Below are 21,138 nucleotides of genomic sequence, written 5' to 3'. Positions count from 1 at the left end.
ACGAAGGTTGGTGGGGTTGTGGATAGTCTGGAGGGATGTCAGAAGTTACAGAGGGATATAGATAGGATGCAAGACTGGGCGGACAAGTGGCAGATGGACTTCACCCCAGATAAATGGGACCTGGTCCACTTTGGTAGGTCAAATGGGATGAAGGAGTACAATATAAAGGGAAAGACTCTTAGTACTGTCGAGGATCAGAAGGACCTTGGGGTCCGGGTCCATAGGACTCTAAAATCGGCCCCACAGGTGGAGGTGGTGGTTAAGGTGGTGTATGGTGTGCTGGCCTTTATCAATCGAGGGATTGAGTTTAGGAGTCCGGGGATAATGATGTAGCTATACAAGACCCTCGTCAGACCCCACTTGGAGTACTGTGCTCAGTTCTGGTCGCCTCACTATCGGAAGGATGTGGAAAAGATTGAAAGGGTGCAGAGGAGATTTACAAGGATGTTGCCTGGATTGAGTGGCATGCCTTATGAGGATAGGCTGAGGGAGCTCGGTCTTTTCTCCTTGGAGAGGCGAAGGATGAGAGGAGACCTAATAGAGGTGTACAAGATGTTGAGAGGCATAGATCGGGTGGACTCTCAGAGGCTTTTTCCCAGGCTGGAAATGGCTGCTACGAGAGGACATGGGTTTAAGGTGCTGGGGGGTAGGTACAGGGGAAATGTTAGGGGTAAGTTTTTCACACAGAGGGTGGTGGGCGAGTGGAATCGGCTGCCGTCAGTGGTGGTGGAGGCGAACTCAATAGGGTCTTTTAAGAGACTCCTGGATGAGTACATGGAGCTTAATAGGATGGAGGGTTATAGGTGGGTCTAGAAGGTAGGGATGTGTTCGGCACAACTTGTGGGCTGAAGGCCTGTTTGTGCTGTAGTTTTTCTATGTTCTAAAGGGTGAGGATAATTCTGGGCTATGCATGCAGTTTCAGTCATTCTACTTCAGAAAGAATATTGATGCTTCACAAAGCATTCAGAGAAAAGTAACTATCATGACCTATGGGGACTAAATTAGCTCGGTACTTAAATTGAATATAAGTATAATATAGGTTCAAATAAAAACTCACCCACTGCTACTCACTTCTCTTATCCTACCTCCCATCTCCCTCTGACACACCCACAACTTGCATTACTTGACTTTAATAAAGTAGGGAGGGAAATTGGAGTAAGAAAAGGCCATTTAGTCCATTGTGTTAGCTCCTTGCAGCATTCATTTCACAGATTTTCTCTTGTCCCCAACAAATCGCTCATTTGATTTTTTAAAAAATCTTACTTTTCACTGAAAAACTTCAAAAAAATCATTGTGCTATCCATATCTCCATAATTCTAGCTTTCCGTTAAGAAAGACAGGCAGTGAGGTAATTGTGTTGGAAGTCCATCAAGAAAACCTACAATCTACAAAAAATAGAGTATACAATGTAAGAACAGGCCATTCAGCCCAACAGACCACGTTCCATTTGAACATCCTCCCATTTTTCCTTAATTCAACCTGAGCAGCATAACCCTCTATTCCCTTCTCCCACACATGCTTGTCTAGTCTTGCCTTAGAACAAAGATCTATGGCATTTACCTCAATTACTTCCTGTGGCAGTAATTCTGCATCCTCACCATTCTGAGTAAAGAATTATGATGTGGTGCACAAAGTATGGATTTTTTTTGTTCCGAAATAATTATTCTAAAGTTTTGGTTTAAAGAAAGGGGATTGATGAATGGTATGTTAGTTGTATCAAGGGTAAGAATCCACAGGTGAAAAGCATGCATTGATTAAGTTTTTTGAGTACTTCTGCAATACTGGGTGTTGGTTCGGGAGCAGGCATATGTTGCATTCTGTAAATAAGTCTAGTTTTAGGTAAAAGATTCTTAGCATTTGGTTCCCTACTTCACCATGTGGCTACAGAAGAAATTGACACACTATTATCTTTATCCACAAGGATTTTATTCGTCTCCCCCTCCCGCCCCAACCACCACCTCCACAGCCACAGCCAGTTAGCTCAAAGAAACAGTTATTCCATTTTCCCTTTTAGCCCATCTTTTCTGAATGCTATAACCAGCAATGTTGTTTTTCTATTAATCTTTTGCGGGATGTGGGCGTGACTGGCTAGGTCAACATTTACTGTCCATCGAGTTGCCCTTAAGGCAGTGGTGAGCTGCCTTCTTGAATCACTGCAGTTCCTGAGGTGTCGGTACACCCACAGTGCTGCTGGGAGGAAGTTCCAAGATTCTGACCCAGCAACAGTGAGGGATCAACGGTATATTTTCAAGTCAAGATGGTGAGTGACTTGGTCTCAAAGCTCCAGGTGGTGATGTTTTGTCCTTCTAGATGGTAGTAGCTGTGAGGTTGGAAAGTGCTGCCGAAGGAGCCTTCTTAGAGAGTGCACCTTATAGATAGTACAGAGTGTTCGTCTAAAATGGAGGGAATACCGATCAAGCAGGGTGCTTCGTCCTGGATGGTGTCCAGCTTCTTAGCCATTGCTCAGCAATCCCTGGTATATCCCATTCCTCACAATTATTGCCTCCAGTTCCCCAGCTTTATTACAGACACTGCAATATTGCAGTTTACCTCCATATTAATAGCAATTCCTTTGGCTTTTTTTTAAACAATCTTGTTCTATTAGTTTCCTGGTCATTTATGCTCTAAGCTTACTCTGTCCTATGTCTTGCTTTCCCCATTTGTTATTTTAGCCTAATTTCATTGCCCCTCCATCTCACTAGTTTAAGCTTCTTGCCAATTCCCTACTTACCCTTTCCACTTGAACAGTGATCCCATTTTGAAAAATCCTAATGGTGTGCTAAGAGTTTCAACCTCTTTATATGCTTCCAGTATTCATTCCACCTGGCTATGGCCAGGATTTAGTTCCACTTTGTCTTGTGGAAAGAGGTCAAGAATACCATTAGAAGAGATTATCAAATTTCTCTCAATCTCCCCTTCCCACAAATTCCAAATGTAACTCATAACATGACTAAAAATCACATTCCACCAGTTTTTTAAAAAATGTATTAATTCATGGGATATGGGTGACATTGGCAAGGTCAGCTGTTTACCTGTTCCTGATTGCTCCCAAACAACTTATTTCAAATTCCTTTCTTCTTAACCTTTTTCCAACGAGGTAGGCTGGGTTCAAGTTGGTTCACCCAACAATTTGAAACTCTTATAATGTTTGGTTCAATGTTAGCCACTTAATAGCAGCAGCATTATTCTCTGCATTTGGCTCCAAAGAATGTTTCTTGGAGGACAGTTAGGGAAATAAACAAAATAGTTGAGCATATATGTAGCATAAAATTATGTAAAACTTTAAAAGATCTGGTATCTTAATATACTTTCCTCCCAGCACACTTTAAATACACTTCTAAAAAAAAAATAACATAACTGGGTCACCCTTTCATGTTCAATGAAAGGCTATTCTTTTCAAGAAGATATGATTATCTCAAACAAGATATGGCAGCAGTCCAAATATACTGATAGTAGCTTTATGCTAAACTGAACAAAGGGTGTCATTGCATTCAGGGATATGGGTCACTTCTTTCAGGGTCTCAACACCATACTTTTTTGGGAATTGACTCACACTGTTCTTCTGTAAATCTGCTTGGTCAAAAAAACCTCAGTCACGAAGAGGTATTTCACAATTTGTAAAGCATCAAATTTCTCATTGTTTGCATTCTACGAGGTCTATCAACGCTAGCTTATTCACAGTTTAACTACCTACTGCCTCAATTAAATTTATTTACATTTTAGATATAAATTGCTTTTAAAACACTTTCCCCAAAAAATATTTAGAGCAATGAGAGTCATATTTACAAACATTATGGAGCACTCTGTTCAGCAATTGTATTCCGGATTTTTAGCAACTGCCAATATTCACTGCAAGCCCACAGCCACCTCAGCTCACTTCCTGCAAGCACTTGATCCCATTCTCTCAGTTTCTCATCTCCATCGCAGCTGTTGCATATGCCACCTTTGAAAATGGTGCTTCTGGCATCTACCTTTCTCCTTAACCAAAGATCCACCCCGGCACTCAACCAGGTTCTACCCAGTTCCTGCACCTCTGTTCTCACCCCTTCTCCCTCCCAGAGACATGACAGAGCCCCTCTTGTCCTCATTTTCCACCACACCAACCTCTGCATTCAAAGGATCATCCTTTGCCATTGCCGCCATCTCCAGCATAAAGCCACCATGAAACACATCTTCCCCTTCACCCCATTAGCATTCTGCAGGAACCTCTCCTTCAGTGACACTCTGGTCCACTCCTCCATTCAACCCAACTTCCCACCCCTTTCCCATGGCACCTTCTCTTGCAAATGCAGAAGGGGCAATACCTTGCCCCTTCACCCTCACCATTCAAGACCCCAAACACTCCTTCAAGTTTAAGCAGCGTTTCACTTGCAACTCCTTCAATTTGGTTTATTGTATTCACTGCTCCCAATGTGGTCTCCTCTACAATGTGATGACTAAATGCACACTGGGTGACAGCTTTGTGGAACCACCTGCGCTCAGCCCACAAGCATGACCAACTCTTCTGTTGCTTGCCACTGTAACTCAGCTGTCAGAAATCTCACTAACTGTCCTGGCTGGAGACAATACACATCTCTTTAATCTGTGCTTAACCCTCTCTCCACTCACACTGTCTGTACCTTTAAGCCTTGATTACCTGTAAAGACTCGCATTCCAACCATTATTTTGTAAATTGAGTTTGTGTCTTTATATGCCCTGTTTGTGAACCGAAGTCCCACGCACCTGAGGAAGGGGCAGCGAGTGCTCCGAAAGCTAGTGGCTTTTGCTACCAAATAAACCTGTTGGACTTTAACCTGGTGTTGAGAGACTTCTTACTGTGTTCATCCAGGAATGGCAGCCAGGCAGGAGCATGGAACTGATGGTTAGGGAATGGAGCTTGTGGTGGTGGGGGGTAAAGTCTGTGGTTTTGGTCTTCATTCTGGTTATTTGGAGAAAATGTAGCATAATTTTTTTTACAGAGGTGCAGCCTCATTTCCAACCCCTCCCAAATTAAAAAAAGTTTATCCATAGCTGGATGTCTGATACACAATCTCACAACACAGACAGAATGAAGGCAGTCAAGGAGAGGTGGTGGCCATTTAGAGTTGGATGTCATCAGTCTAAATGAAGATTCCAACATCATATTCTTATGTTGCCAAGGGGCAGCATATTGGTGGGATGGTATGATAGACTCATACATTTTAATACCACCAGTATAGAACCTCTGAAATAGACAACAGCAATTTTAGTTTATATATTAGCCAATTTTCGGTTAAGATTTAAATTTTGTCTAGATGTCTTAAAAGACTGCTTTAAAAGATCTTGTATCAGAGCCCTCAAGTCAATAACTGTATGTAAATAACATTTTTTCATTATCTTAGTGAGTCATTGGCTTCAAATGCAAGTTAAGGTTCTCCCTAACTAACCCTAAATGGGTACTGTATTCTTTTTGACCCCTCTGTTCCACCACCTCCATCCACTCCCATTTTATTTGTCAGCTTTTAATTTTATTACACAGCACAAGAAAAAAACCTGAGAGCTGGGCTATTCTTTACACAAATGCCTTCCCCATGTTGCTTTTGGAATGTTGCGCATCCAGTACTCCAAATGTAAAAGCACAAACATTTTTATTTATCTGATGTGGTATTAAGACAGTCTGAATAAAACAAGCAAATGCTAGTACATGGGCTTCCAATATCAGCTTCATGATACTTGACCTCCCAGATATTCTCTTACCAGCAAATATTCCAAATCGAATTGAACAGATGTGTCATTGCGAGCAGCAATTCCATTAGCATCACAATTTGCCTATCTCAGCAAACCGCATGGGTAAATGAAAAATGACTACAACCAAAATAACTGTCAGGTTTTCCTAACTTCATGAATGATCATAAAGTTAGAGCCATTAACGTTAATTCCATTTTACAATTCGCGGTGGTTAAACGTATATGACATCTAAATGTTACTTCCAAATATATTTGCTGAGTCAGTCACCACATAAATGAAGTGACTATTTGGAGTAGGTATGTGATTAAATGGATACTTAATTTAAATATTAATGCTGAGCCACTTAATTAAAAACATAAATGCACCTCTCAATAATGAATTATATTTGTGCCACATTAGTAAACAATTGAGACAAATCAAGCATATGCAAGACTACTCTTCACATTCCTGAACTTTTATATATTTTTGAAACTGAAATCAATGTGTTACTAATAACAAAAGCAGTATAAAGTTCACAAAGTAATGTTCAGGCAAAGAACATTTACATGGTAAACATAGAAAATAGGAGTAGGCTGTTCAGTCCTTTGAGCCTACTTCCACCATTCATTATGATTATGGCCGATTGTCCAAATCAATACTCTGACCCTGCCTTCCGCTGTATTCTTTGATCATTCACCCCCTAACTTCATGAAAACATCAATGTTTTGGCCGTGGATGTCGTCTATATGGATTTCAGTAAGGCATTTGACAAAGTCCCATATGGCAGGTTGGTTAAGAAGGTTAAGGCTCATGCGATACAAGGAGAAGTGGCTAGATGGGTGGAGAACTGGCTTGGCCATAGGAGACAGAGGGTAGTGGTCGAAGGGTCTTTTTCCGGCTGGAGGTCGGTGACCAGTGGTGTTCCGCAGGGCTCTGTACTGGGACCTCTGCTATTTGTGATATATATAAATGATTTGGAAGAAGGTGTAACTGGTGTAATCAGCAAGTTTGCGGATGACACGAAGATGGCTGGACTTGCGGATAGCGAAGAGCATTGTCGGGCAATACAGCAGGATATAGATAGGCTGGAAAATTGGGCGGAGAGGTGGCAGATGGAATTTAATCCGGATAAATGCGAAGTGATGCATTTTGGAAGAAATAATGTAGGGAGGAGTTATACAATAAATGGCAGAGTCATCAGGAGTATAGAAACAGAGGGACCGAGGTGTGCAAGTCCACAAATCCTTGAAGGTGGCAACACAGGTGGAGAAGGTGGTGAAGGCGGCATATGGTATGCTTGCCTTTATAGGACGGGGTATAGAGTATAAAAGCTGGAGTCTGATGATGCAGCTGTATAGAACGCTGGTTAGGCCACATTTGGAGTACTGCGTCCAGTTCTGGTCGCCGCACTACCAGAAGGACGTGGAGGCGTTAGAGAGAGTGCAGAGAAGGTTTACCAGGATGTTGCCTGGTATGGAGGGTCTTAGCTATGAGGAGAGATTGGGTAAACTGGGGTTGTTCTCCCTGGAAAGACGGAGAATGAGGGGAGATCTAATAGAGGTGTACAAGATTATGAAGGGGATAGATAGGGTGAATGGTGGGAAGCTTTTTCCCAGATCAGAAGTGACCTTCACGAGGGGTCACGGGCTCAAGGTGAGAGGGGCGAAGTATAACTCAGATATTAGAGGGATGTTTTTTTACACAGAGGGTGGTGGGGGCCTGGAATGCGCTGCCAAGTAGGGTGGTGGAGGCAGGCACGCTGACATCGTTTAAGACTTACCTGGATAGTCACATGAGCAGCCTGGGAATGGAGGGATACAAATGATTGGTCTAGTTGGACCAAGGAGCGGCACAGGCTTGGAGGGCCTGTTTCCTGTGCTGTTCTTTGTTCTTAACTGCTTTCTGTGCTGGCGAATTACACAGGCTCAGCACTCTCTGGAAGAACAGATTTCTCTTCATCTCAGATCTAATTGGTTTACCACATATCCTCAGACTGGGACCCCTCATTATGGACACCCACATGGTTGGGAACATCCTTCCTGAGATCTAGAGGGAGCATTTACCATGTCTAGCTTTGTTAGAATTTTATAAATTTCTATGGGATCTCCTGTCATTTTTCTAAACCCTAAAATATAATCCTAACTGACTCAAAATCTTCTCATACGCCAGTCTTGCCATCCCAGGAATCAGTCTGGTAAACATTCTTTGTACTCCCTCTATTGCAAGAACATTCTTCCAGACTTCACCTGACGAAGGAGCAGCTCTCTGAAAGCTTGTTGGACTATAACCTGGTGTTGGACTATAACCTGGTGTTGTGTGACTTGTCATCTGGTTCACCCCAGTCCAACACTGGCATCTCCACCTGCTGCAATTATACAGGGGCCTTGGTGAGGCCACACCTGGAATATTGTGTAGCTTTGGTTTCCTTATGAGGAAGGCTGATGATGTGAAGCCTGATTCTCCATTAATCATCAAGTTGACTTCACCCCAGTCCAGCCGAATCTTCTCTAACCGTGTTCGACCCATCAATGCTGGATAATTGCCCTTTACAACACTGGAGACAAATCTGCTGTTTGTCCATTAAGTTAGACAGCTACTTCAATGTGACCCTTCAGTGGTACCACTTCACTTGTGTATTTCTTCAACACTATTCTTGGAGTCTTCAAGGGAAAATTAGAGTTTTTCCTTACATAGTCTCTGGCAGCCACAGTTTTTTTGCATACCATGTCCTTATACCAACATTCCACAACTGAATGCCCTGGCTTCACACCTCGGTAACATGTACAAGTTTCAAAACTCTTGGCCGTTGATTCAGCTGACATTTTGTGCATTCGGTTAGCAAACATTTCTGCATTGTTTTGCTTCACAGACAAATCTGTACCGAAATGTGCCATTTAACACATCAACAAACTCTCACTACTCTGCAAGTCTTTTCAACACAACCACGATTTCTTTTCTGGAATTTGAAGTACTCTGAAGGCTTCGGCAAAAAGTGTGCTTGCCAAATATCTAAAATGTATTCATATGTTTTGGTGCCTGGCTTCTCCGGTTGCACTAAACTTCTGGAGATTAAACATTTCTACCCCATCATGCACAGAAACATGGGAACCCCAATGTCTTCTGCTGTTTTGTTTGCCTGCGCAAAATAGTCAAGATGCTCAGTGTAGGAGCGCCATCATTCTACATTTTCAAAGGGTACCAATATGCTGAAAACACACTTTTTTTTCTAAATGAAGTTCCCCTGCACGTTTCGCAATGTGCTTCCAGGAGCGACCTTGACTTTTTCTTTTAAAAAAGGCAACAATCTGAGCTTCAGCCTCTTAAATATACCAGCTCTCCAATTGCTCTGTTGAGGATCGTTACTCAGATTCACCTCGCCTGTTATGTCCGGAGCACAGCTTTTCCAATAAGTTTCCCCCTCCTGAGTGGCTAGCAAGTGCCATTCAAAGTCCTCATCGCCAGTTTTTATGTTGTATATCACAGAGTTGAAAATAACGGCGAATTAGTTACAAGATGGTGTTCACTACATGGCTGCTTCTTCTCTCTGGCAGTTTCCTACACTAGTGACTCATGACATCACGTCCAGTGAATACATGAACATATTAATACATGGCGCTTAGTGCAGCTACCAATAATCAATATTAATACATAACAGGAGGTGTTTGAAATGGAATACTGGACTATCAGCAAACATCCCCACAAATAATATGAATAAGGATTTGATGAAGCAGCTGAAGATGGTTGTGCCATGACACCGTTCTAAGGAACTCCTGCAGTAATGTACTGGGACTGAGATTAGTCTCCAACAACCACAGTCATCTTCCTTTGTGGCCAGGTACATCTCCAACTGGGAGCTGGATAGCTCAGCTGGCCAACAGGCTAGACCATGATGCAGAATAACACCAAACAACATTGGTTCAATCCTGACGTCAGCTCTTTTCTCTCCTGATGCTGCCAGACTTGCTGAGATTTTCCAGCATTTTCTCTTTTGCTTTCCATTAACTGTTTGCATTAAGAATTCACACCAGGTTTCCCACCTCCTTTCAGCTTTCCTTCGTCTTGAATGTTCTTCCTATAGAGGGAGTGCAGCAAAGGTCGACCAAACCAACGCCTGGGATGATAGAACGGAGAGAATTGGTTAGGATTATATTCATTGGTATTCACAAGAATGATTTGGGGCGGGGGGGGGGACGGGACACGACACTTATAAAGTTCTAACAGGACCAGACAGGATAGATGCAGGATGTATCCACGTGTTTTCTTCTGGGTACTTCGGTTTCTTCCCATACTTCAAAGATGTGTGAAGTGAACTGATTGACTGTACTATATTGCCCTTGCCAGGGGGACAATCAAAGTCAATATGTGGGGCTAAGAGGATAGGGCCTGAATGGCTGTTGTCAGCGGAGGTTTGGTGGGTTGAATGGCTTCCTTCTGCATTGTAGAGATTCTATTGAGTTACATATAGCTCTTGGGGCTACAGGGATCAAAGGATTGAGGGGAGCGGCGGAGAGAGCAGGAATAGATTACTGAGTTGAATGATTAGTCACGATCATCATTCATAATTGGGTTCGAAGACTGCAAGGTGAGCAAAAATTTGGGCTAAATGGGTAAAAAGTACTGAGGTCCCATTTCCATTGATCTTTTGTGTAAAGTTTTTAAGAACTGTAAAAATCACTTAATTTGGAATAGTGGCAAATTGACTAGTTATCAGGGTATTAAAAATAAATTCATTTTTGTTGAACTGCATGCTTACATTTTGATGATGCAGCCTTAATTAAATCTGAATCATTAGCAGTTACTTTTGTGGCAGCAGACCTAATATTTGTCACAATAAGGGCTATTGTATTATCATCCATTGGAAATTCATGGTCCTACTTTGGAATTTAAAAACTTGGGAAGTCTGCGGCGCCTCAATTTTTCAGCAGTTTCCCCAGCACATAAAAATCATTAAAATAGGCAGCTTCTGCAAAATAAAATCATCAAAACAAAGATAAGCAGAATTTCATGAACTTGTCATCTCAGACTTCAGTGGTTTCAAAACAAGAATTTTCATTTTCTTTCACAGACAACTCTTCCTCTCCATTTTCACACTGTACATTTGCACATGCAGACTGGTTTCTATTTCTGCATTAGAGAAAAGACCAAGAATATTGTTCCAAGAGAGCTGCACAAAACATGACTGCAAAAAAGTCATGTCCCTGGACGCTTCAACAAAAATTATATCAGACATAGTACCACTTAACTTCACCCTTGTTGATACCGGACCAGCACAAAATTTAAAAATACTTTAAGCCACCCTGTCAACTGTGCAGATCAGTGATGGGCTACCTAGGCAAGTGAGTGGGCCACTGAGTGCCCTCCATCTCAGCGGGCTGCAAGATTGAAATCAGACTTGTTCACTAACCATGGCCCCATTAGTAAGATTAAATACATTTAACAAATGCCGAATATTTCACAACAAGTTATAGAAAATGCTTATTCATTTTCCATCAACATGAATAGAATCATCAACTTCAAGTGGCAAAAACAAAAGAAATATTTACACAGCAGACAGCTCAGTCCATGCTGCGTACAATCACTTCACTCATCCCGGATTTACATGCGCATCACTTCAGTCAAATCAAGACATCTGTTTTACACCTTTAATTTCACTCTTTCACAAAACAACAATGACTATTTGTGCTGTGTAGGCAACACATTTATGCTTCGTTAAACATCCAAATTCATGCCCAGATATATATAACGTCAAAGTTCTGCAAGACACGTCTTCCAAAGTTTAATGGCAAACTAAATGGTTAGTGGCAAGGGATCAAAGATATTACTTCAGCCAACTGTTCGTTGTTCTGACTGCATTAGCCAGGCGCAATTAGCGAAAGTTCTGATCAAGTCCTAGTCTAAACACAAGCACAGAATCAAAGCTTATGGGTGTATTTTCCACACAACCCACCATGTGTTTCAGAGGGACAGATACCAGAGTCATTTGCTGGCAAGATCATCTGATTGCACTGACGTCAACGGGGTTTCCCATTGAATGCATCTCTTGCCACTGGGGAGCCCACAGTGGGGATGCACTGACAGTAGGACGGAAAGATCCTGCCAGCGTGAATAGCCAGAAAGAAAGTAACGACCAATGTGCCAGTGGAGTACTGAGGGATTGCTATAGTGTCAGAGGTGCCATGTTTCAAATGAAACCTGTCCGCCCCATCATGTGATGTAAAAGATCCTCCATCACTACTTCAAAAAAAAAGTTACTCTTCCCTGTGTCCTAGCTAATAAATTCCATTGGCATGAAAACATGCCACCAGTCCAACATCAATGAAGAAACATAGAAACATAGAAAAACTACAGCACAAAACAGGCCCTTCGGCCCCACAAGTTGTGCCGAACATATCTCTACCTTTTAGGCCTACCTATAACCCTCCATCCTATTAAGTCCCATGTACTCATCCAGGAGTCTCTTAAAAGACCCTATTGAGTTCGCCTCCACCACCACTGACGGCAGCCGATTCCACTCGCCCACCACCCTCTGTGTGAAAAACTTACCCCTAACATTTCCCCTGTACCTACCCCCCAGCACCTTAAACCCATGTCCTCTCGTAGCAGCCATTTCCACCCTGGGAAAAAGCCTCTGAGAGTCCACCCGATCTATGCCTCTCAACATCTTATATACCTCTATTAGGTCTCCTCTCATCCTACGTCTCTCAAAGGAGAAAAGACCGAGCTCCCTCAGCCTATCCTCATAAGGCATGCCACTCAATCTGGACAACATCCTTGTAAATCTCCTCTGCACCCTTTCAATCTTTTCCACATCCTTCCTGTAATGAGACGACCAGAACTGAGCACAGTACTCCAAGTGAGGTCTGACGAGGGTCTTCTATAGCTGCATCATTATTCCCGGACTCCTAAACTCAATCCCTCGATTGATAAAGGCCAGCACACCATACGCCTTCTTAACCACCTCCTCCACCTGCGGGACCGATTTTAGAGTCCTATGGACCCGGACCCCAAGGTTCTTCTGATCCTCGACAGTACTAAGAGTCTTTCCCTTAATATTGTACTCCTTCATCCCATTTGACCTGCCAAAATGGACCACTACACATTTATCTGGGTTGAAGTCCATCTGCCACTTGTCCGCCCAGTCTTGCACCCTATCTATGTCCCTCTGTAACTTCTGACATCCCTCCAGACTATCCACAACCCCACCAACCTTCGTGTCGTCGGCAAACTTACCAACCCATCCACTTCCTCATCCAGGTCATTTATGAAAATGACAAACAGCAAGGGTCCCAGAACAGATCCCTGGGGCACCCCACTGGTGACCGACCTCCAATTAGAAAAAGACCCATCTATACCCACTCTCTGCCTCCTTTGGGCAAGCCAGTTCTGGATCCACAGGGCAGAAAACAAAAGACTACACAAAATATAATACTTAAAATATTTGAATTGTAAAAAATTCTGAATGTATGAATTCCTCTACAAAACAAGAAAAAAGACAGACAAATTATTTGAGCCACAGAATTCCTGAAAGTCAGTAATGGCTGGATATTCTAAATAGAAGGTATACTTGCAGGCCCAGACTGCTCCAGTGCAACCACCAGGCCAATAAAAAGTCAGTTTCCTTAGGCCAACCCAGGATACTCTTAAATAATGTCACTGGTGCAACTCAACCTGAAGGGAGAACCTTGAAGAGGATCTTCATGCTAACAAAACATTTGACATTAAAAACCGAGTAAAAATAAATTGGTTGAAAAAAGCAAACTTATTTTTTAAAATTTTAATCTATAATTTATTTCTTTGGCAAATAACAGTGGCATAAAGCTTATTCGGCATATTACTATTTTATGCAAATCATCTCAATTCATGTACATTAAGATTAGTAGTGACACATATAACCCGTGTTTCAGTATGATACAGTTTAAAATTCTCCAGACAGCCCCCAGTTGATCCACAGTTTAAGTGAATGAGTGAATAATGTTTTCCTGAACCTTGATACCAAATGTGCAATAAATTCTATAATCAGATCTGAACAATTTTATTACTTTGGGGATGCTTCAAGTCATTTTGTTAACAGGTTCTGTTGTAAAAATTAGTGTTAAAATGTATTTTAGTGCAAGTGTTTTTCCTCCAACTCCACTTTGTCCTTCAAGTGCTTTTCCCGTGCTTAAAAAAATGAACATACATAGCAGAGATGTCATTTTTTTGACTGTTGTAGAACTTTCAGCTTTTTTGGAGATAGCAAATCAATTATTGGTAGAAAGATTAAGTTCTAGAACAGTGGAAGCAAGCACAAAGACATTCAAAGACAGATCAAGTTGTCTGACAGGAGAAACCATATCCGAGTCAGGTAATAAACAGAGAGATTGGATTTCTCTGCTTCAGCAAACTTGGCATAAACATGATCATTTAATACTTAGCTTCACATTTAACAGCAAACAGCAAATTGGCAACACAAACAACTGAATCTTAGTCCACGAGAAAGGCATCACAGTAGGTTAACACATGTAGAATAGTTTGAGATATCACAAAACTGCAGCCGAGCTGATGCTGCTTAATCAGTATACGGTCATGAACAAATTTACTCCAACATCCATCAAGCCTATCGCCGCAACATGTCCACAGCATACGCCATCTCTGTGGCCCTACACTCAACCCTGGAACACCTGGATAATAAAGACACTTATTGGAGACTCCTATTTATTGACTACAGCTCAGCCTTCAACACTATTATTCCTACAAAACTCATCTCCAAACTAGACGGCAATAAAGATAGGCAACGACACCTCCTCCACGATTATCCTCAACACCAGTGCCCCACAAGACTTAGCCCCTTACTATATTCCTTATACACCTATGACTATGTGGCCAAATTCCGCTTCAACTCAATTTTCAAGTCTGTTGATGACTCCACTGCAGTGGATTGGATCTCAAACAATGAGACGGAGAGATGGAGAATCTGGTGATTTGGTGTGACAACAATAATCTCTCCCTCAATGTCAGTAAAACGAAGGAGATAAGACATCGACTTCAGAAGCTTGGTGGAGAATATGCCCTGTCTATAGTAATGGGGATTAAGTGGAAATGGTCCAAAGCTTCATGTTTCCAGGTGTCCAGATCACCAACAACCTGTCCGGATCCTGCCACGCTGGCACTATAGTTAAGAAAGCCTACCAACACCTCTATTTTCTCAAAGGCCAAGCAAATTCAGCACATCCACTATGACTCTCACCAACTTCTCCAGATGCACCATAGAAAGCATCCTTTCTGCCTGCATCACAATTTGGTATTGCTCCTGCTCTGCCCAAGACCGCAAAAAACTATAAAGGACTGTGATCGTAGCCCGGTCCATCACGCAAACCAGTTTCCCAACTATTGACTTTCTCTATACATCCCGCTACCTCGGAAAAGCAGCCAGCATAATCAAGGACCCCACTCACCCCAGACATATTCCCTTCCACCTTCTTCCGTTGGGAAAAAGATACAAACGTCTGACGTCATGTGCCAACCAACTCAAAAACCGCTTCTTCCCTGATGCCAAACTTTTGAATGGACCTACCTTCGATTAAGCTGATCTTACTCTATACCCTAGCTATGAGTGTAACACTATATTCTGCACCCTCTTCTTTCCTTCTCCTCTATGTACTCTATGAATGGTATGTTTTGATCTACTATCAAGCCAGATCTTCGATCTACACATATCTCAAACAATTGAGATGGAGTACAGGAAAGAGACAGAGAATCTGGTGAACTGCTGCAACAACAATAATCTCTCCCTCAATGTCAGCAAAACGAAGGAGATAGTCACCGACTTCAGGAAGCATAGTGGAGGACATGCCCCTGTCTACATCAACTGGGAGGAAGTGGAAAAGGTCGAGGGCTTCATGTTTCTGGGTGTCCAGATCAACAACAACCTGTCCTGGTCCCTCCACACCAATGCTATAGTTAAGAAAACCCACCAATGCCTCTACTTTCTCAGGAGATCAAGGAAATTTGGCATGTCCACTATGACTCTCACCAACTTTTACAGATGCACCATAGAAAGCACTCTTTCTGGTTGTATCACAGCTTGGAATGGTTCCTGCTCTGTCCAAGACCACAAGAAACTACAAAGGATCGTGAACGAAGCCCAGTTCATCATCCAACCAGCCTCCCATCCATTGACTCTATCTACACTTCCCGCTGCCTCAAAAAAGCAGCCAGCATAATCAAGGACCCCATGGATCCCAGACATACTCTCTTCCACCTTCTTCCGTTGGGAAAAAAATACAAGAGTCTGAGATTACATATCAACCGATTCAAGAACAGCTTCTTCCCTGCTGCCATCAGATTTTTAAATGGACCTACCTCGCTTTAAGTTGATCTTTCTCTACACCCTAGCTATGACTATTACATTCTGCACTCTCTCCTTTCCTTCTCTATGTATGGTATACTTTGTCTGTATACATAAGAACAAGGAGCAGGAGTAGGCCATCTAGCCCCTCCAGCCTGCTCCATCATTCAATAAGATCATGGCTGATCTTTTCGTGGATTCAGCTCCATTTATCTGCCTGGTCACCATAACCCTTAATTCTTTTACTGCTCAAAAATCTATCTTTGCCTTAAAAACATTCAATGAGGTAGCTTCAACTGCTATTTTACAAAATTACTAAGGACAATGTATGTTCAGCCAGCAGGGGAAGTTTAGGAGAAATGATTGAAGGGTTGAGAGAAAAATATTGAATGAAGAATTGAAAAGTCAAATGATACGTAGATAGCTACCTGCTATTACCAGTGGTAGAGCAGAGGGAGAATGGAATACACAGTTGGTCAGTGACTGAAGGGTTTGGAAACAAAATCTAGACAGGTGTTTTTTTCACAAAAAAAAACGATACAGAATGAGGCTTTCATGTTTTCCACTAAAAGCGTTTGGAAGAATTATACGTGAATGTTTTATATGGCAATTAATATTGACATATCATCAAGAGAAAAATGGTTAAATTGCTACTGAGTCAGGCACAAGAGGTTGTTTACTTAAATACTGAAAGTGACAATTAATAAGCCCACCTCCAATCAATGAATATCAAGTACATTGGAAATAATGGTGAAATTGCAGAATTATTTTGTTATTATTAAACATTTGTTGTTTGTTAGTGTGAAAAAACCCCAGCAATTTGGCGAGACAAGAAAGTTACCTGCAAGAAAGATTCCAGCCAAAAGATTGCTGGAAGATTTAGTCGCCCATGGAAAAAATAAGAGCTTGCTGTCAATCTCTAGATTTGTGCAATCTCTCCATTGAAATTCTTGGAATTGTGCAGCAGAATATTAGAACTGGTATCCAAAAATGCAAGCAACTTTTTAATGATGAGATTCAGTTTCTGTAATCCACTCATCCATGGAGACTCAAAGGGGACAATTAAAATAATGCAATCTCATTCTTGCAGATTGTAAATGGTTTCTTAATTCAATCTTTCCCTTGCTCTTTCCTCTAATTGTATCTAATTGAAATCCCCCCCAACCATCTTTAAATTGGTTAAGGAAATAGACTGTTGGCCCGGTCATTCACCAAGGCCCAAATGCCTTGAAGTCTCCACATTCCTGAATTTGCACTCTAAGCAATCAGCAACGCACAAATATTTGACATAATGGGTGAGAAAAAAAATTAACTCACGGGGAATATTGAGATTCCCTGCTCCCGCAAATTCTGGCCAGTTTTGGAAAGCCTCTGCCCCCAGGTGCTCATAGTGACAAAAACAAACACACTTTGACAAAGTTTCTTAAAAAACAGAAATCTGTATTTTGTTTTTGCATAACAATACTACATAAATTGTACTGATTTAATCAAACAGTTTAATCTATTTCACTACACCCACTTGCACCTTATCAAGCATCTTCTTGGTCTACCTCTGGAAAAACTAAGGTGCTCTTTAACGTGCTCCAATCACTCAAAGTGTGACCAGCGTGAATGTGGAACTGTGCAATTTGAGACAGAAGTTTGAAAATGAAAATATACGGTGGTAATGCAGGGGTATCGTAAGCTGATACCAGGGAGGTTAGGATAACATGGGACAGAAGGAAGAAGCAACAGATGACCATGCGTATTGACATGAGGGAATACCTAGAATCATAGAATCCCTACAGTACAGAAAGAGGCCATTCGGCCCATCGAGTCTGCACAGACCACAATCCCACCCAGGCCCTACCCCCATATTCCTACATATTTACCCACTAATCCCTCTAACCTACACATCTCAGGACACCAAGGGCAATTTTAGCATGGCCAATCAACCTAACCCGCACATCTTTGGACTGTGGGAGGAAACCGGAGCACCCGGAGGAAACCCACGCAGACACGAGGAGAATGTGCAAACTCCACACAGACAGTGACCCAAGCCGGGAACCGAACCCAGGTCCCTGGAGCTGTGAAGTAGCAGTGCTAACCACTGTGCTACCATGTTGCCCAATGATGATTGGGCCTGATGATACATACCTAATACGTACTTGATGATACATCATGGAATATACAATGGGCAAGAGTGGAAAAGGGAAATACTGCAAATGGAAATGACCGTAAAGAAAGCAATGGAAGAGAAGTCAGTAATTAGAAGCAGTTGAGAAACTCAGGAGGAACATAATGATGGGATGAACTGAGAGGCATGGGCACGATAGGAGACATTCCCGTAACTTCCGAGGAATGGCAATCAGAGCTGGATTGCCACTCTGCTGCTTGGAGCCATGCCTTTCTTGTCGACCTTATGACTTAGGCCGTGCATGAACAAAGTGTAGCGAGTTCCCGAGGCAGTGTGTCAAGGATAGATGAGTCAGAAACAAGGAATCCATGCCATTTTTAATAGCACTAGCTGCCGTAAAACAGCTAAGTTTAAAGGTCCAGCCACTTTTGAGAAGTTAGGTTTGTAAGGCAAGTGGATAGGATTGGAGGTGGGGTCAAGTTGGTCAGTCATTAGAGAGTCAGGTCTATAGTTACCCAGAAGTTAGAAGTGGGTTTAAATTCCAACTTATTCTGGGTAACGATTATTAAAAGACAGTCAGAAGCATCCGGAGTTTGTGATTTATATTAGTTTTGGATAGCTTCCATTGCAGGGCAATTGCCCAATGAAAGTTTGAACATCCTGGGTAACCGTCATACAATCCTTACCTGGGGACCTTGGTGTCGAGGATCCCAGTTACGACATCCCAGAGCTCTCAAATTATAGGCCAATGAGTCAGGTGAGATAAAGTGGTAAGATTAGGAATAAAGGACTAACCATGGAGATAAAATGGGATGGTAGCAGGGTGTTTCCATGAAAGGGAGTGGTGAGGGAGAGGAGGGAGTGGTAAACACACCCCAATCTGATCATATTCCTCTCTCACAAACAATTCAGACTCTGGCCTTTAGGCCTATCTGCAATTCTATTCATATGAATGGGGGCTGGTTTCACTCAGTTGGTTGGACAGTTGGTGAGTGGTGCAGTGCAGATTCAATTTCTGTACCGACTAAGGTTATTGATGAAGGCCCTGCCTTCTCAATCTTGCCCCTCACCAGAGGTGTGGTGATCCTCAGGTTAAAACACCATCAGTCAGCTCTCCCCTTCAAAAAGGAAGTGCAGCCTCTGGTCATCTGGGACTATGGCAACTTGAGTTATCTACTGCCTAAAAGTTACCCTGCAAGACCGGAGCAGAGCAATACATAGCCATTTGGATCAGCCAGCCTATGACCATGGCCAACTCTGTATATTCATCTTGGAAAATGTGACTTCGGTCACTTCAGTTCTCTTCACTACCCCAGCCCACACTCAAAGGAAAGATTAAAAAGACAAACAGGACATGAGATACACAAGAAAAAAAAGGAAGTGGATATCAAAAATGAGACAATATGTTTCAACTTATTGTGAATAGTGCAGTATGTATTTGACATTGTTAGGTGTCAGTTTCTCTCTCCACAGATGCAGTCAAGCCTGCTGAGTTATTTCCAGTATCATTTTATTCCAGGTTTCAAGTATCTGCAGTATTTTAATTACAAGGTAGGTTGAATGGGAATGACTGGAGAAAGGTTAGCGGACAAAGGAGGACAGAAGTTGGGGTTGCAGAAAGCATACCGATGACATCTAGGGTGCTGAGGTAGAGTTGGGAGTGTTTGTGGAAATGGACATATTTTTGGAGGATGTCACTGAGGAGCAAGGGAGGCCTCCAAAAGTAACCGTTCGAAAGCAGTACAGGAAGTCACTGCAGGCGATTCTCTAACTCAGACTAAACAGATAGATAGAAATAGAACCAGGTGAAGATGATGCTCCCAAATAGGGTAATGCAAGAGGGTGATGTGGTTAACCCTGTGGATTAATGAGAAGGGATTAGTAACACTACTTTAATGCATTTTACTCCTAACCATACACAAATTTGGATATTGAGAAAACAGTGTATGAAGGGGGACATGACCAGCATCATCTGTGGATGACCAATTTTACCAAAATCATGGGAATGTTTAACAATCCCAATTCCTTTTTTATTATTTAAATATACAATGATGAAAATGGATTACGGTATTAAGCTTTTATACAAAATAACTAACTGCCTCACACTTCTGGGTTTTTCACTTCAATGTCAAATAATCAGTTAAAAGCAGATTACCGTGGATGCTGGACTCTGAAACAAAGACAGATAATACTGGAAAATCTCAGCAGGTCTGACAATGTTTGTGGAGAGAGAACAGAGCTAACGTTCAGAGTCTGTTTGACCCTTTGTCAACTATATTCAAAACATTGGCTCTGTTCTCTCTCCACAGATGCTGTCAGACCTGCTGAGATTTTTCAGCATTTTCTGTTTTTGGGACAAGTAATGAAGTGTTTTTGTCAGTCAGATTTGCTTAGAAACTTTGAAGAACAGAAGGCAGCAACATTGAATGTTTGTAACCTTTTCTTGCTTTCTAAAACAAAATGAAATAAGACTTGGCTCAAAATTTCTTAAATCCACTATCAAGTTTGTACTTAAATATATAAAGTGCAATGTAGTTATTCACAATTTCCATATTGACTTGTGCAACAAAAAATACTGTTTTTGGAATACATAATTAACAGTGTATAAATAAAGTGATCAGTGCCAATTTCCATGTTTGCTTTCTCACACTGATCTTTTAAAATTAATTTAACATTTATTCAGAGTTAAGGAAAACTAGATAGTTATAGACGAGATTTTTTGGCTTAAATATTAATTTCCTCAGCTGTGGGGCAGGGTAGTTAAAATTTTAAAACTGAGAAAGGGTCCCCAAAGTGCTTGCACCATGCTTTGAGCACCATGGGAAGCTTGGTATAAAAGGTTAATTGTCGTCAGTCAAATTTCCCAGTGCTCAGGAAACTTAGCAGTATATTTATAACATTCCTTGTGGGCCTGAAACTGAAATGCTCCCAAACCCCTCAAAAGGAACCATTCAGCCTTCTTACAGCCAAATTTGCACACATTGGGACAGTGACATTTCCCTTCAGTGGG

The 21,138-nt window shown here is 41.9% G+C and overlaps 1 protein-coding gene across 7 annotated transcripts in view; it reads right to left on the bottom strand.

Annotated features, from left to right (window-relative positions):
- Nucleotides 1-21,138, bottom strand: part of LOC144502938 (protein-tyrosine sulfotransferase 2-like) — a 76,649-nt gene that overhangs the window by 30,777 nt on the left and 24,734 nt on the right. For 4 of the 7 annotated variants that reach the window (XM_078227367.1, XM_078227368.1, XM_078227371.1 and 1 more), the window contains exon 2: nucleotides 1,264-1,378. The exons of the other annotated variants lie outside the window; for them this stretch is intronic. The gene's annotated coding sequence lies outside the window, so the exon portion shown is untranslated. The remainder of the gene's footprint in view (nucleotides 1-1,263; nucleotides 1,379-21,138) is intronic. 7 annotated transcript variants of the gene reach the window in all.

This window comes from Mustelus asterias, chromosome 13 (genome assembly GCF_964213995.1).
Source record: "Mustelus asterias chromosome 13, sMusAst1.hap1.1, whole genome shotgun sequence".
Taxonomy (NCBI): Eukaryota; Metazoa; Chordata; class Chondrichthyes; order Carcharhiniformes; family Triakidae; genus Mustelus; species Mustelus asterias.
Note: the sequence above shows the minus strand (reverse complement) of the source record. Positions and strands in the feature narration are given on the sequence as shown.